Below are 13,447 nucleotides of genomic sequence, written 5' to 3'. Positions count from 1 at the left end.
CTATTTTAAGAACAGAATATGCATCTTTAGAATGTGGGGAAATACACAGGGTAGACTTGGAATGAACCAAAGAAGCATAATGAAGAACAGGTAGCACAAATTAATTATGCTTTCTCCACTTACAGTCATATCCCAAATGGATGTTGGGACAGGCCTGCCTGGGAACTGTCTGTACTTCTAGTCCAGCACAATTCTGTTATCCTTCTTTTCTTCTTGACAGGGCTTCAGTATGCTTAACAGCTGCCTAATTGGCAGAAATTCAATAGGCAAAGTTAATTGTATATCTGTTGTTAGGGGTGTGCATCCTGAAATTCCTGAACCAAAAACATACAAGAATCACAATTTGGGTCACTACCATGATTTTCGGAATAGTAAACACAAATCCAGGATTCCTGGGAATTCTGAAAAACTTCCCCCCAAAAACCATGTTGTTCATGTTTGGGAACTTAACATCATCATCAGGCATCTGGTTTTTCTTTGTTTGTCCTGATTTCCTGAGCAATAACTCCCCCCCCCCCTTCCAACTGGATCCTTGAAGGGGATCAAGAGTTCTCCCATCCAATCACCATTGGGGACAAGTGCTAAAAAAAAAAAAAAGAAATTTTAAGGCCTGCAGTTGCTGCTCCAAACTGGATAACACTTTCAAAGGAATTGGAGACTCCACTCATCAGGAACTCCTTAAATAGTAGTAATAATTAAGATACCCCTACAGTGGATGGATACGCAGCATGATAGCTGTCTCATAGCAACTGGTTTATTAATTCATCACTGGCAATTATCTTCCTTACTTTGTGAAAAGAGTCAAAGGACTGCCAATACAAAGACTGGCAAATGCCGAGTTTCAGCAGAAAGATTAAGAAAGAATTACCATTCACAGGTCATTTTTTAAAAAATCCCGCCACTGCCATTCTTCTGACAGATTACTGCCAGGCCTCCCACATAGGAAACAGTGGAGAGAAATATGCTGAGGGATGCCTACTTCGGGCATTTGTAAAACTGAACCCCATTGTCCATTCTGCTTGAAATTTAGGAGTTCTTTAAATTAGATGGGGACTGTGATGAGCCATTCTCTTTAAAAACGGATGCACCAAACCCTCAAATTACTCCTACCATTAAGGTTAATGGTCCAGAAATTCTTCCCATAGATTTTAATCCCAAATCAATACTGTCCTATTCTAAAAGTCAGTACTTCCTAAATTGTGGATCCAAAATTATATTATGCCTGAAAAAAGATGGTAATGTTATTTGCACAGAACCAGAAGTGAAGGAAAGGAGACCTGAGCAAGAGTGGTTTGAAGGGTTCTGTATATCTTTCTCTGGGGCTGATTCCACACCGGCGGAAAAGGTCGAGAAGGCAGTCATATGGAAGTGGGGCCAAACCTCGCTTCCATATGATGCAACTTCTGGGCCTGCTGCAGATCAGGCCCTTAGTTGCCCCAGGCTAAGGGAACACGGATTCTTACATGTTCCCTTAGCCCGCTGTGGGTCCTGTCCTGTGGCAGGCCCATGTGCACAGGGCTCCTCCCTGTCCTATGGTAGCCCAGAGAGGTAAAAAAAAAAAGGCTCCAGTTTGCTTTGCAATGTTTCGCCGCAGCGCAGGGAACACCAGAGCATTTATTTTTATTTTGCAATGCAAGCTTCCTGCAAAATAAAAAACCTCCCATGGCTCCACCTGCATGTGGAACCATTCCACATCTGCTTTGTTTCCCAGGGGGACACTGGGTTGGGGGAAAGCAGCATGAGCTGTCCATGCACAGTGCCATGTGTAGAGGGGATTCAGAGTGATGAAGAAAGAACATTGGTTTATATAATCACTAGTACAGTGGTTCCCAGATTGGTGCCCAATGACATCATGGCACCCATTAGACCCATTCCCTTAGGGTATAATGGAGGCTAAAATATTTGGTATTTCCAAATATTTTTGGTGTTTTTTGTATTGACTATATTGGTAGCTGAATAGAGAATCTATATTTGGCATAGAAAATACTGGTAAGGGCTTTTTTCAGGGTTTTTCTTTGTTCAGATAAACTGAATCCACATGCCTAAAATATACCTGAATCTCAAGAAAAATCTTAATTATTGGAAAATTAATGGAAGCAATTTCTATTTAAAAAGGAACACATCAGGGATGTCTTTTATCCCCTTCATAATTTATACTAGCAATAGAGATTTTAGCTATAAAGACTAGACAAGATGACAGAATTAAGGGAATAAAAGTGGATGATGCAGAGTTCAAAATTAAAAGTTATACAGAAAACATGGTTCTAAGAGTCCTGAATTCCCAGAAATGATTGCAATACGTAATCGAACATTTGAAGAATTTAGATCCCTATCAGGCATAGTAGGGAAAAAATGATAATGAAATTTTTAACACAAGAAGAAAAGTTTATAAAGAGCACGAGGTGCTCAGCCAATCTTTTAAAAATAACTATCAGAAAATTTGGAAATAATTGGAGCAAATTTATTAAGATGGAAAAAACCTAAAAATCTGATGGCTGAGAAGTATTCTCTACAATTAAAATTAATGTGCTGCCCAAAATGAACCTTTTTGTTCCAAATGTTACCTGTATACATAGATGAAAGAATATTGAAAGAGTGACAAGAACAGATAAATGATATTAATTAATTTAATTTATATTTGTATACCTCCCTTCTATGAGGCTCATGGAATGGCAATCCCCCCCAAAGAATAAAAAAGAGGAAGTTTAGTATTCCCAAATATAAAATTATATTACCAAGCAGTAGGTCTGGTCTGGAAAATATGTTACGCTGAATATGTAGTAGTGATGAAACCACTGTAGTCTCTTTCCCAGCAGGAAAGCCCAAGGTCACCCAGCTGGCTGCATGTGGGGGAGTGGGGAATCAAACTCGGTTTGCCAGATTAGAAATCTGCACTCCTAATCACTACTATAAAACAGTTTAGTTATAAAGTTTGAAAGTTAAGACATAAATGATGAATACAGTTGTATTCTAACAGAAATAAGCTACCACACCCACTGGCTAACCTTTGTCTCTCTTAACTGACCTGCCCTGACCCTACTTAGCCCATAAGAGTTAATAGGCTAGCAGTCCAAAGTGGCTACAAGCCAAGTCTGTAGAAGCCTATGAGGAACTGAAAAGGAGCAGCTGAACAGATTCTAAACTGAAATGAAAAATCATTCTAGCCAGTGATATGTACTTCTCTCTTTCCCAGCAGGTTCCTTCTAATCCCAGTATAATTAGTCACCATGGCATCAAGCAGGCAAATGTAATATTAATTCAGAACTCTCTGCTGTCTTTAATTCAGGAGCCATTCCACTTTGTCATCCAAGTCACTACAGATGTGTCTCTGACCCCAATCTCTGCACTGTCACCTTGTGCCCTCCACCTGTGTCTGTGCTGGATGTCTTCCTTCCTTCTTCAACCCTCTGGTCAATGATTTCTGGTACTCTTTAGCTTTGGTATGTTGCTTTGTTATCCACCCCCACCCCCCATGACATCCTAATCTTGGCTTCCTTAAGAATGATGAGGGAAATGGTTGTCAAGTTACTTCCTGGAGGAGAGTAGCTCATGAGGCTTTGCGTGCCTGACTGGCAGTCCTTTATTTTCCTGTCAATTTGTCTATAAGACTCTGCTTCAGTAGAAAATGGGTGGGACGGTAAAGGAGGAGACCCTCCTGAAAAGCAGAGTAATGAGAGTTGCTGTACCCGTGTGGGAAATATGCATATCCCAGGAAGCCTTATCAGATTGTGGCATTTGTTCTTCCGCTCCGCTTCCTCCTGCTCTGTCTCTTGTTTGTTCTTGGTATTGTTGCTACTTAGATAATTATTTATTACATCCCCGAAGGGCTGGCATTTTGGTGGAGATAATGCTGCCTCTGCCGAGCAGTATTGCACGTGCTGTGTACACTAGACCACCGTCACATTTCCCAAGTGAATTGGGATCTTCCAGTGTGTCACGCACGCCTAGGTTGGGTGGATCATCCGGATGTTAGCTGTAACAGCTGGGGACAATGTGGTACAGAGTTAAGGGGGTTTCATTTCCATTGCAAGAGACAAAAGATCCCACAGAAAGATACAGGCCAAATAATGGACTCTGTGGATAAATGGGTTAGAGGGTTAGGAGGACGTGTGATCAAAGGGATGGCAGTCAGAGCCAGTCTGACTGCACAAGCAACCCATCTGCTTCTAGGACCTGCTGTATCTTCCTTCTATAACCCTCACTGGAACATTGTGTAATCCAAAATATATGTCTCTTAATGCTGGAATGCACCTCTTAGGTCACATGGTGTCATTGTGACAGCAAAATTACCTAGGTTGGCCCTATTCCTCTGCCAGTTTCCATTATGGTTGAAACCTCCAGGTAGGTTAGGTACAGCTGATCTCTGAACTGTAGATATCCATTCCCCTAGATCAAATGGCTGGTTGGAGGGTGGTCTCTGTGGCATTATATCCCACTGAGGTCCTTCCTGCTCCCAAACTCTGCCCTTTCCAAGGTCCACCCACAAATCTCCAGGAACTTTCCAACCCAGAGCTGGCAGACCTAATTTACGTATATGCCACTGTAACGTGCACCATTTCTCCAGTTCCACAGGGTAAAATTGTAAAATTGAGTTCTTCCACCAGGCATATGGTTGGGGTCAATAAACATCTAGATGACCTGACTAAACACCATCTGAACACCCTATATATGCCACCCCCCTGGAAAAGCCAAGATGCTCAGACTGTTCTAGTTCGCCCATACAGCTGTATGTTTGATCAATTGTTTATAATTTATTGCATTGTTTTATGCTATGTTGGAAGCAGCTCCGAACTGGCAATGCTGGGAGGAGTGGGATATAAATCAAAGAACAAATAAATAAAAGGATAAAAATCTATGAAAAAGGTGCAGGGAATGGGAAATATTTTGTAAACAGCTTGGTTTTGCTTTATTGGTGTGAGTCATCTCCAAAAGGTAAATTTTTAAAAAGGGAACCAATGAATAATTTGCTAGAGCAAGCCACAGTGTAAGGTACTGCAATACTATAGAAGGGTACAGATAGATGAAATGTTATTTCTATATTTAGGCCCAGAGATAGGAATACAGTTGCCAGCTCTGAGATGGGAAATACATGGAGAATTGGGGGGTGGAGCCTGGGAAAGATGGGGTTTGGTCAGGGGAGGAGTCTCAGCAGTGTATAATGCCTTCAATTCCACCTTCCAAAGCAGCCATTTTCTCCAGGTGAACTGATCTTGGTCATCTGGAGTTCAATTGTAATAGGATTTCTGCAGGTACAACCTGGAGATTGGCAACCCTGGGGGTTCTCTTCAACATAGAAGCAATAGGCATGTTAGCAGCCCATCTAATAAGTTCCTTTTAATGAATACTGAAGTCTTGAAATCATTTCACTTACGTGCCCCCCCCCATGTGTTAACTGCACACAGAGCTATCCTATGGATTACCGATGCAGAAATGAAACAGGCACAAATAATTTATTGGAAACAGGCAGCCTGACACAATGATATTTCCAAAGTTCCAAAGGCACAAACTTAAAAGTGTATTTTAAAAAACCTGATATGAAGAAGGCTATTCTAGAGCTGCCAATTTTCAGGTGGTAGTTGGATATCTCCTGAGATTACACCTGATCTACAGATGACAGAGATCAGTTCATCTGGAGAAAATGGCTGCTTTGTAAGGTGGACTCTCCTTCCCAAACATCACTTTCCTCAGACTCCACCCCCAGAATCTCCAGGTATTTCCCAACCTGGCACTAGTAACCCTAGTTATCACCCTCCAGTTGCATGGAGAGGACATGTAGGTGTGTTCATATGCACGTGACAGAAGAGATAATGTTGAGAGAGCAAAAGTGAGAGCTGTATATGGGGCTTGTATGTGAACCACTGGATTGACTACTTTATAGAAGTGCCTCATGGCTTCCACTTGTTCCCCAGTGATGTGAACTTTTTTGTGAACTTCCTGTAGAAGAAGAGATGGTTTTTATACCCTGCTTTTTCTCTACCAGAAGGAGTCTCAAAGCGACTTACAATCGCTTTCCCTTCCTCTCCCCATGACATACTCTCCTGTGAGGTAGGCAGGGCTGTGTGAACTCTGAGAGAAATTGTTCTGTGAGAACAGCTTTACAGGACTGACTAGCCCAAGGTCACCCAGCTGGCTGTATGTGGAGGAGTGGAAATCATACCCAGCTCACCAGATTGGACAGCGCCACACTTAACCACTACACCATGCTGGGTCTTTCACCAAGAGACTTCATAAGTGCCCAGTGTTTGCTCATCCAAAATTAGTGTAACCCAAGTACTGCTGTCCTACCATAAAGGTTCTTTGCCAACCAATGTTTCTATTTTTGATTATACCATACAACTGTTTTAATTTGAGATTGAACTGAACTAAAGAACATAAAGACTGAAAAGTGTTCAAGTCTTCATGCAATTAAATATTGCATTGAAGGAAGAAACTGTGACAAGTTCATGAATTATTTGATGTTTATTGTTAGCAATTATTGCTACACAGCTTTTCTCTTTGTTTCCCACCTGGAGCCTGGCATCCCTGCACCTCCATGGGATCCAAAGCCAGAGAATCCCCCCTCCCAAGTAGCCCTTTTCTCCAGGGAACTGATCTCTGTTGCCTGGAAATGACCTGCAATTCCAGCAAATCCCCAAGTCCCATCTGGAGATTGGCATCCTGCAACCTCTCTGGGGCACAGTGTCACAAAACTCCCCCCCCCCATAAAGCCCTTTCATCTCTAGGAGCCTGGAAGTGAGTTAGTCTCCCCTATAAAACAGCCATTTTCGACTGGCAAGCAAAACTTTATAGTTTGCAGAGGACCTCCAATTCCAGGAGATTTCCAGGCTGCACCTGGAGGTTGGTGACCCTTTGGTCAGGAATGTTCCTTGAGCTTTGGAGGCGGGGCCTCAGGAGACCACAGGTGGACAGGAGCATTTGCCATGTAGCCAGCCCCCAGGAAGGTCACAGTGCGGGTGTGCATCCTAGTGCCTTTTGTTTCCTTGGCTGCAAGGGGCTTTGCCAATAGTGGCTGTACAAGTAAGAAATAGCTGTTTGGAGGTGCTGTGAGGAGAGGGAGAATCAATCAGAAATACTTCAGTCATGAGGTATACCTGATAGGCAGGTTAGTTTACGTACTTCAGTGGGACACTTGTAGCTCAATGATTAACCTGACAAGCCTACTGTAAATCCTAGTGCTACGTTGGTGGACCAATACAGGTGCAATTTCACAACAGGGCAAATCACACACCCCTGGGGCTGTTTTTGATTGGGAAAATGGCTTAGGGGGAGTTTTAAAAGCTTCCTTCCCTGTGGTCTCATGTCTATTCAACTCATGCATGACTGCTAAATGACTTTAAAAACAAGTTGGCGCTTCACATATAGAATGTAGGCCCTCTGGCTGAATATAGACCCATAAGACATTTGGGTCATCAGTGTTCCTCATGGGCCACCATTCAATTGAAGAATGAAACCCAATCTGTAGCACAGCCATTGCCTTATCCTTTAGTGGAATAAATGTCTATTATTAGGAAAAGACAGAACCAGGGCAATGTGGCCAGAGTCCACCTGAGACCTAAGCCCAAACCAGTGTGCAATGACAAATGTAGATGTGGTAGGTCCAAATCCTGAGATATATGTAGACATGGTGGATTGAAAGTCCTGAGTAGTGGTTAGATGTGGAGGCTCAAAGCCCTGATAAGGAAGTCGATGTTGTGGCTTGAAAGCCCTGACTTCACCCCTGACACCCAAGCCCCAGAGGGTGCAATGATGTGTGCAGACATGGTGATTCCTTTTTGACCCTGGCCTTAGCCTGGTGGAACACTCATTGCGATCAGGGCCCTGTCGGACGTTAGTTGAGGCCTTGAGGAACATCAGAATTCTAGCTGACCTCCCTGCTCAAATCCATCCAATTAATCAGCATCTGAGAAATGATGTTCTTACATATTGTTCCTCTGTTGTCCCCCCCCCCTTAAGCCTTTGGGGAAGGATGGGGTAGAAATAAATAATAAAGTTTTTAAAAAATCAGTTTCTGCCTATGCCATTTCTTCATCCAAAGAACACAAGTTCCTGTGTGTGTTCAAAGATATACATATAGACTGTGTATATTTCTCACACGTTTACAGTGTATGTGTATTTATATCATTGAGTACTTTTATTACAAAATTAGTCCGAGCTGAACTTGAATGTATTGTGTTTTGATCTTCAACAGTCTTCTGTTTTTGCGATAGCATGTATTCTTAAATCCCACCCACAATGAAGCAAAGAAAGAGTATTAAAAACTGAGATTATAATGCCATCAGTAATGAAAGAATGAAGCTTGTTTTGGTAAGAACTAACTTAGATGAGTTTTACATACATTAAAACTACTAGCCCTGAATTCCATATTATCCAGAGTGTGTGTATGAGTGACTTAGTTTTGGTTTATCACAAAGTAAAGAGGAAGCGGTGAATGCTAGATCCTAATTCAGAGTTAGCCTTTAGTCTTGTTTTGGTTTGGCATGTCCCTCCCTGCCTTGCATTTATAATATAATATATTTGCTATAGCACAGCTTCACTTAATGGAAGGGTTTGCTTGGTTCCTGTCTCTGATCCTTTGTTTTCAGTTATGGAATGATAATCTGATTAGGTGAGGCTTCTACCTTCCCTGAATGGCTGGCTTGGGGCCTGACACCTGGTCTTTACAGCCTGGAGTTCTTCAAAAGCACTTCTATAGGTAACTTTCCAGTAAATTCAAGCCTAGCGTATAATTACTAAGATAGAAAAGGAACAGCCAGCATTATGTGGACAATGGGAAGTCGCTTTTTGGCTTTGTTTGACCTTCCACTCTGGATTTCAGGCTGTGATCAGCTCAACATGAACCTGCTCTTCTGAGCTTACCAGGTACTATATACGTTGATAAAGTATTTGCTCCCGATGTGGGCACTCGGATGCACATGACATGGCATTGCCAAGCAGTGGCTGATATTTAGCTAGGCAAACATTCGTTTAATCTTAGTGGCATGCCACTTTGTCAGTTGCCAGTGACACCCCTTTTATTAGAGTATTTTATTTGAAACCTAAATGTGGGTTTTTCAAGATGGATTCTGGCAACTGCCCTTGCTAGCGATGGGCTAGAGCTGGAAGGCCAGGACATGTCAATTATATATAGTCTCTGTGCCTGTCTGTATACACGGAGAGAGGGATGGATTTGATGAGTCTTTCCAGAGATAAAGTGGAATGTGCCACTGGCAATATCAGGAAAAGAGTTATCACAGCACACAGACAGTATACAAAAATGACGTGGTCTGGACTTTCAAAAAATAGTACACTGCCTGTGTTCTTCAGTTATGAGTGAAGGAATGGGCTGGACAATTAATTGATCTGCAATATGTTTGACTCCTTCTATCCTGTTGTGACCCTCCCTCTTCCATAACCTTGGACCTTGAGACCTGTTTCCTTTCGCTATCCCCCTTTCTCTATCTTTGTTCTTAATTTCATCAGCCTCTCTGTCCTTTCCCCCCTTTCTGTTCTTTGTTTTCCCTTTTACATAATTTTTAAAAAAATCTTTAAACTAAGTTACAATAAAGTATAAAAATGCTGTTAAATGCCCTTAGAAGCCTCTCAGGAGTACTATAGCTTGCCTTGCACAATTAAACCATCTGAAAATCAGGCCAGAGTTGATTTTCCAAATGCTCCTGGGAGCCTGAAAAGTTGTCACTTAATTTGGTACGGTATGTTCTTTGGTAGCCACTGTGCCCGATATCTTGTGGCGCTCCTATGCAGCGGACTGGCAACCACAGTGTAGCCTCAGCCCTACCATTTAACATGTAGTTCCAATGTTTAGGCAGCTTAGTAAAGTAAGAGATGGCGTTTGTGGCAGCCATGCTGATGTGGCTGCATCTGCTCTGGCTTTACGTGCTATGGAACATGCAGCTATCCTTTGAAATGTCAGATCCCAAAGAAGGGTGCTGAATATCTTTTTATTCAGCAAAAGAGGACAAAAATACAAAAGAGAGACACTCTTATCTCAAAGAAATGTGGGAACTGTAGTTCTTTGAGAGAAGATTAATCCCCGTGTCCACGTGACATCGCTGCCAGGCCACTTTCCTCCCGGGCCTGGCATGGATCGGAACCCAGAAGACTAAGGGAATGCAGATTCTTTCGCATTCCCTTTTGGCGCTGCAGGGGCCAAGGGGGCCTGTCCTGCGGCAGGGCCTGTCCTGTGGCTGGCCCATCTGGTCAGGAAGACCCAATTCCTCCCCACCCTATGGAGGCCTGCAGGGGGTAGAAATGCCCTGAACAGGTTTGTGGTGTTTCATGGCACCATTAGGCAAACCAGGGCTTTAATTTTTCTTTTTTTCTTTTTTGCAGGAAGGTGGGATTTCATGGAACACAATCACACCTCCCAGCAGAATAACAAGAAACCCCTCCCCTCCCCTGGCAAGGCAGAACCTTCCAGTCACCACTAAACCCCATGGGGACACAGCAAGCTGTGAGGGCATGCAGCTCCGCAGCAATGCACCAGCAACAGCCTGGAGTGGCACTGCTGGAACTAGCCTGAGAGAGGCTTCTGAGGGCTAAATGGCATGGGAGAGCCATGACAGGTGTTCTGACATTTCTTGTTAAAGGCAGGTGGGGAAAGTTGCTCATATGATTAGCGTGGCAGAGAGGAGAGGGTGTTCAACCATTCTCCTGATCAAAATTGTGCTCCCCAGTGCCTTTTGCTTCACAATACAAAAATAAAAGTACAGCTTGAGGTGGAATAAAATTTTAATCAGAATAAATGTTATTGGAAGGACAGCATTAAGCACTCCCCTCTACACACAAGTCTGGATGTTCAGAACAAATTGTCAGCCTCCTGTTTCAATTTTTTTTAAGAGTTGGGAGATGAATTAAAGATCTCCCATGTAACATGTATACCAAATTATAGTTCCCAGGACCTTTTGGGGGAAACCATGGTAATTAAAATGTTTTAAAGCTGATATAAGCATTCTTGGTAGAGATAGTCTCTGTATTATCATCATTATTATTTTAGAAAGTGGAAAAGAATCCCACCATTACATTTATGTAGAGGTTTTGGAATGTTCAAAGAATTTCACATACATTTTCTCAGGAACCCTTACAACAAACAAGAGTAAAGAACTGCAGATAGGAAGCTGAGCTGAGAAAAAATAATGGTGACCTGCCTTAGTTTAGGGTCAGATTTGAACCTGGGACTTGCATCTCACCATTCAAAGCTGTCCCATGGCATGTTGATATCATACATAGAAGATTAATGTGGCTGTTTAACAAACTTTTGTTGCAGGCCACAGAAATTCCCTTTGTAAATGTGCTGTCTGTCATTTTGGTAGAAGAAAATGAACATATGCTGGAAGAGAATTAGAGGTTTGAAGTATTAAGATTGGTACGCCTTCACTCATTCCCCAGATAGCATCCCAACTTCCGCCTGCTGGGATGGTCCGATCCTGTTCTGACAGGTCTCCAAGTTGTTGCTGTTTCCTCTCTGTCTCCAGATTGTGTAGGAGGTGTTTGTCTTTCTTGTGCTGACTTCAGTCTGTGCCTGCCTGTGCCCAAACATGCACTGATAACCTAGTTTAGGGATAAAAGTACCAAGAGCTCTCTGTTATTGTTGTTAATGGAAGTGAGCAGCATTTGAAGGGCGTGGAGTGGGGGTTGTTATTAATGACAGATGAAGCAACATTTCGTGCTTTGATCCAAAAGCTGACTCAACTTACTAAATAGTAGTCAATGTGCCAAGCTTTGAGTAGCTCTTAGAAAAGGTATTGCCTTTTGTGGGGTTGGGTAGGGTTTGACTCTCTCTGAAGTGAATTTTAAGAAAAATTTAAACTGCAAGGCTGAATGAATATCTTAAATAAGGAGACAATATATTCTTGTTATATTAATGGCAATTAACAGACATCAGCATACTAGATAAGTAAGTCACTTCCTCCAGTTCTGTAAAGGTTATGTCTGTTATTTCTTAACGTGGGATGCTCGTGCTTTATTACGTACGGCATGCTTGATTTTGATAATGGTGATAGTCTCTTCTGTATAAATTTTTAACTTTAAGAGAGGAAAAAATAAATAGAGAGGGCTGAATCTCAGCACATATAGTCTTCTCTGAGGTTACTCTCCTTATGGGCTAATTCTGATTTGAACACTTTTGAGGGGTATATCTAAAAACATTCCTTTATTGATTTTGACGCTGCTCATCAAGCTCAGGGATCCTGAATGTGGTGCCTGTGAGTGCTGTGATACCTGTCAATACAAACCTTGGTTCCCTCCAAGTATTGTTAGAAAGTGAGTGGCGCCAGATAGGACTGTTTGCCCACCAGGATGTCTGACTGGAATGGCACTATGCTGGTGGAACAACAATACCCAAATACCCAGAAGTGACATCACTGATGAGACACTGAGATGCTTGCCTAGGATTTCTTTTGGGGTGGGATAATGCCCAAATCCTAAGGCATCACCTTGTCACCACACTAATGACGTGACATCCCTACCAGGACCTTTTCCGCAGTCAAGAAAAATGCTGCTCCAGCAGTCCTAAGATCCCATGGAATAACAAATATTTTACACCAAAAGCTGCCTTTTAATGAGCAGATCCAAATGCAATCCCTGTTTGGGCCATGGTTTGTGAATCTTCAGAAACTGCTATTTTCCCCCTCCCCATGGAAGACAATTCATGGTTATCCCAACAGGAAGCTCAAGATTTGAGTCTGCTTCCTCCTCCATTCCTACCTCTGGTGGTGTCACCATAGATGTGTATCAACTTGGCCTACTATCCACCTCTTCCTTGGCCCATCCTCCTCTCCCCTCCATATATATATTTTTGAATTTTGAGCATGACTGAATATGAATTTGCAATAACAATAGCAACCACTTTCAGGGAACGCTTCAGAAAGTTAACCTATATAGTATTGTTTTCTGCCTGATCTTTCTCTGCTATTAATAAGAGAACATTCCTTCAAGAGGGAATTTATGTCAGCAGTTGTTTGGAGTTGTAAAGCTGTCAAGAATTAGCACTCCACATTCATCTCCCTCCCTCCCCTCCCTCCCCCTCCAGCATTTAAATACATTTTCATGATTCAAGGCTCAACAGGGCACTTGGTAACTTTCATGCTGATGAACAGTTGTGTAATGGCAGCCAACATGCTTTGACTTCATGCATGCATAGTGGCTGAGTGCACATTATCACAAGAACTCCACCCTCTTGCTTGGGTGGTTTGAGTGCCATGGGAATCAAGGGAGGACGGGGAGGTTGTAATTCGTCTTGCCTCATGCAGAAAAGGAACAAAAAGCAACTAAAACACAAAATTGCGCTTCAAACATGGAGACTTAAAACCTGTGAGTGTCAACATATTAAAAAGCTGTGGCTGACATTTTAAATTGTGTTACAGTGAGAGTGCATTATTGCATATGCACTGACCGAAAAAAAGGGGGCAGGCATGACAGGAGACGGGACTGCCCACTCTCCCGATTAAAA

The sequence above is a fragment of the Paroedura picta genome, chromosome 3 (genome assembly GCF_049243985.1).
Source record: "Paroedura picta isolate Pp20150507F chromosome 3, Ppicta_v3.0, whole genome shotgun sequence".
Lineage (NCBI taxonomy): Eukaryota > Metazoa > Chordata > Lepidosauria > Squamata > Gekkonidae > Paroedura > Paroedura picta.
The sequence above is the reverse complement of the archived record's forward strand: the minus strand, read 5'-3'. Positions refer to the sequence as shown.